The sequence below is a fragment of the Pipra filicauda genome, unplaced genomic scaffold (genome assembly GCF_003945595.2).
Source record: "Pipra filicauda isolate LSUMZ 115617 unplaced genomic scaffold, ASM394559v2 scaffold11_size5308982_pilon, whole genome shotgun sequence".
NCBI lineage: Eukaryota > Metazoa > Chordata > Aves > Passeriformes > Pipridae > Pipra > Pipra filicauda.
In genome coordinates, this window is record NW_024103652.1 from 4517570 (window position 1) to 4522707 (window position 5138).

Here is a 5138-nt window from a genome sequence, read left to right on the forward strand (position 1 = left end):
CGTATGAAGATTCACTAGGCTTCTAACATTTTACCTAAATTGCTCGGTGGAAAAATATCAGAATATTTCATTTCATCAGCTTGAAGTACATCACTTCTCTATGGTAAAAGCACTTCAATTCAGCTGTAGTATTTTGACTTTAGCAAATTAGCAAGTAGCCTAAACTGTAAGCACTGAAGTCAAAGCAAAAACACTGAAGTTTGCTGTGGGTGGCTTTTTGAAGTATTTTGTGTCATGAGGAATTTTGACCTTTTTATTCTGATTCTAAGCAAGAATACTTTTTTTTAAGGGAAAAGAACTTTTCCCAAAAGTTTGAAACAGAAATTACAAATTTTGTTCTGTTCTAATAAAAATAGTTATTGTCCAACTACTGATTGTTCATACCAAAAATATGACTACTTCCCCCAGAATTCAGTCTTTTGATTATCATTGACCATATCATGATACATAGATTGACATGTTTCTGCAGAAGAGCTGTTCTCCATAGTCAATTTACCTTTGATTTTAAACATAATGGAAATTTGCAGTTGTCTTTAGCTGACCACACTCCTCATGTGTTCAAAACATTAGGGTCTTACTCTTCCTCTCCCATCTCAGCTGGCCACAGGATCCCCAAATCACAGGAAATTTCCCAGAATGAAGAAAATGTTCTTTCCCTTTAAATTTAGCCCTGTCACCATCATGTTGTCAACTCTCCATCACTCATCTCTGTGCCATGAGGCTGGTGTGTGAGCCTGACAGACTGCCTTTCCTCCCAAGCCCTAGGTGAGGCCATACAGAGGTAGACTGTGTAACTCAGTAAGTTGTGAAGTCTGTGCCTGGTACCTGAAATGTTTCTGTAATTACCAGGATAAACATAGAGCTCAAGAGCATGTACAGAAGTCAAAGCCGGTCTCGTTCAAGTGATGTAACTTCTATTGCAGAAGGGTCTAGGGGTTGAAATCAAGTAATGTGAAATTATCTTCTAGCTGAATGGCAAGGCAACTCATGTCATCCCAGTATTCTATAAACTACTTAAACTACTTCAGAACCAAAGCAGAGATTTAATTTGGTTTTGGTCATCAAATGAGAAAAGTTACATAGATGAATCACGCAGGCCACTAGCTTTGTCTTACAGCCATAAAAGGGCTGACTTACTGTAGTGGTTTGAATCTTGTTTTCCCCCAGAGGCTAAGAAAAGTGGTAGACCCCAAGGGGTGGAAACCCCCGTAAGTTTTGCCCAATGGGCGCTCCTGCAAAAATGTAAACATATCACAAGGACCGGAAGAGATGAGTTGTAGTTTTTTGGTTGTTGGAGAAGTAGCCATGTTGTAAGACCACGAGGAAGGGGCTCTGAGCCCCTCGGGGCCTCTGGGCCCTCCCAGCCCCTGGCTGGGGGGGGACTGCAGAGACTTGGAACAGTGTTAGACTGGACTAAGTGTCTGTAGTATGCCGGGAGATGTTTTCTCTACTGTGGGTGAGCAGAGACAGCAGCGGCAGATGCAGCGTCCAGAGACTCTGGCAGAGAGCCAGGACAGATAAGAACTGAACCGGAGAAGCAGCAGAAACGGCATGTATCACAGAAAGGACTCTTGGAAAGAGAGAGAGAGAGAATGAGAGAGAGAGAGAGAGAGAGAGCCGGTAGCAGAGCTACAGAGTTCTGGGGGTAATAACTGATACCAGACCCCCCCAAACTCCTTTGAGACCCCTCTTGGAAAAGAGGGACATGGACTCCTATTTTGGAGAAGAGTTTTAGACATGCAGCACCGGAGAGAGAGAGGAGCTGAGAAGCTCAGAGTGTCCTGAGAAGCTGGACTGGGACGGAGAGGAAAGCAGAGGGGGTGACCTTGGCTCCCCCCTCGCACTGCTGCCAAGGTGGCAGCCTGAAAGCAGGGCACAGAGGCCCTGCAAGGAGCTTGAATCTCCTGGAGATACCAGACCGTCACGAAGACCCCCTGTGTCTTCGTGATATGGCCGTAGTGGAATGACCTTGTCTGGGGTGAACGTAGCCCACGGAAGACCCCTTTGCCTGCGTCAAGGGGGCCGAGGGAGTTTGGATACCTCCCTCGTGAGTGTTGACAGAGATCCAGCTATCAACTGCTGCGTGGAAGACAGATGAGGAGAACCTGCTGCCTTAGAAGAGAATCCTGCTTTGAGACTGGAAGGGATCTGTCCTTCTTTCCCTCCTGGACTTTTATATGGAGGGGAGAAGAGATCTGATCCATTGTAAATACTATATGTCATGGTAGAGATAGTTGTGATTGTGTGTATAATGTGTTATAATATTTATTTGTACAGTCATTGTAATATATTCCCTTTCCCCCATTCTGAGTCTGGCGTGTTTTGTCTGGAAAGCTCATCCCACATTAGGCTGAGATGTGGGAGGGGGCTTAGACTAGGGAACTTAGATTTTGGGGCTATGTCAAACCATGACACTTACATTCCCAACATCTTCTAGACTTTTATCTCTGGAAAAAAATTAAATTACTCCAAGAAGTAACTAGTAACTGAAGAGAATCTATTATCTGAAGCTAAGAAGTTGACTGCAGCTCATTCAAGGGATGAAAAGCCCTTTGCACGTGAGTGAAAAAGGGTGTGTGGTTTTCCTTGGCTGGTTCATCATGACTCAATTCAACTAACTCTATAAAATAAAATGTTTTAAAACCTTTACTTCAGTTATAGTTTCTATGGAATCAACAATAATTATACTAAATTGGACCACATTTATCTTTATTTGATGTCTGTTTACCTCAAGTCACTTTTCATATCAGAAAAAAGAATGTATATGATTAAAACACAGCAATTCTGAAGTAAATCTGAGAGTACTTAGAAATGCTGTAGTTATTTTGTTTTCCAGGAAGAATTTTAACAAGCCTAGGAAATCTTGCTGTTGTTGATCAAAATGTGTCTTCTTGGCCTTTCAAAATCACAAAAGAAAATGTCAAAGGGATACTGTGACTTTTTGCAACTCAACAGCCATCTCATTCTCTGTAAGTAAGATTTTCAGCCTAGCAGATTGGGATCAAGGGAGTCCATGTAGCCAAATGTCTGTCCCCATTTCTGCAAGGTAATTCATGACTTCTAAAAGAGTAATCAGCTGAATTTTCACATACAGAGATTAAAGAGGGAAGTCTTTGTGTTGTGGATAAAAATCATAGCTTTGAAATGTTACTATGTCCAAAACCAGCCAAAGGTACTGCATAGGTGAGAGAACTACTAAATATGAAGATCTCACTAGAAAAATAACGAAGAGCTCTTCGAAGCTGCTCATGTTTTAATGAAATCAGTGTAAAGCTCTACAACTCCCTCATCGATGCCAAAAGATCCAGCAGGGGAAAAAAATGTAGTGTGAAGAGGGTCAATAAATGCAGAGAGATATCCCAAAGAAGGAATTTTGAAATATTAACTCCTACTGACATATACTGTATGTTAGCTTCACACTTACATGGGCAGAAAGCCCTCATTGCCAGCAAGCGGACCTGGTTCTGAACATGGAAAGGAAATGGATGTTCATAGAATCATAGAATAGCAGGTTGGAAGGAGAACTCAAGCATCATTTTGTCCAACCTTTCTTGTCAAAAAGACAAGATAGCCCAGCAGTCTGTCCACCTGGATATTAAAATGGTCCAACATACAATGAACATTGGAAATTCTTTTAAAAAAAGAAAAAAGGAGAGGACTTTTATCTTTTTTACACAGGTATTGATTTTTTAAAATTTAAAATTGACGGTACCTTTACTGCAATTCAGTTCTACAAAATAGAACTGTAGAACTTGATAATATTACATATATTTTGTAATACTGTATTTGTAAGCTCACAAGGCTTAGAGACTGAGACTAAATTTTCTATTTTCCCATATAAGATTTTTCTTAACGTAGAGGTGTATCAGCAGAAAAAGAACTTGATGTTGTACTTTCACATGCAGTATAACACTTTCCATTGTCCTAAGATGTTTTACATTATATAATATCTATTTATTTGAAAATTTTATTTTGCAGGAGTCTCCAAATGCCCACTAAATTATACATAATCCACTTTCTGTGCCTGAAGAGGAAAAAATCCAATTTTGATTTTTTAAAAAATATTTTTCTATCAATATTTATCCAGAACAGAAAAAAAAGGTGAATTTCTTTTCAGTATCTTCAGCTTCTGAAAATCACTCTAGTTTTGGATATTGGCTGGTACTACCAGTTACCTGTGGTTCAGCTTGGATCTCAAGAAAATACAAGTTGGAAATATTTCCCACGGTCAAAACAGGCCCCCAGAAATCTGCTAGTTCCACTGCCTGCTAAAGGAGGACCTCTTCTTCTGGGAGAATCCAGGTCCAAAATGTGGATGCCTGTGCTGTGCATCAGGGACTCCTTGGACCTGCACTTCCACGGTGGAGCAGCTGGTGCATACATGACCAGCCTGCGCGCACTACATTCAGCACATTGCAAATGTATGTGGCTTCCTACATGTGCATAAGCCAACAGCACAGCAGAGGTGTGCAGCATCTCCAGACACCTTATACGTGGTCTGTGCTGTTTAAGTACACACGTGAGTTGTCCACGGCTTTTAAACCTCTGGAAACTCCAAGTGGCAACATTCCTTTTCCATCTGGAGATAATTCTTATACAACATCCATGCTAGCTGTCATGCTGTTCCCTTGTCTATTGAATAACAGGCTGGAATGAGGAAGACGAGGAATTATTTATATTCATTATTTTTGTTTATATTCTGCATAAACTGAGTATTTTACATTACTGACACGCAGAATTTCTGCAGAACTACAGGACAGACATTCCCACAACAGCAACATGCCCTCTGCTCACAATAAGTCCAGTTTTTAACTCAACAGTGCTTCACTCCCAGAATGCCCATGAGACAAGTAAGCACGCAGTAAATGTGATGTCTTAACCTAATTTTTTGCCTTGTCCTTCAGGGCATGACAAGGAGAATGTGAAGTATTCAGGCCTTCATAGTGTCACAGTGAAGAAGGGCTCTGAAGACAGCACAGGAGCAACTACAAGTGAGCAGGTTATGTGGACAAGTCATTGCCCCCCTGTTCAGCTCTGCCCAGTTTCACAGCCTGCGGTTGCTCTTTAAGCAAATGATGTCAGAGTCCCCAGCTGGTACTAGAACAAGGATGGTTAAAGGCTTCCCACAGGCCAGCGCC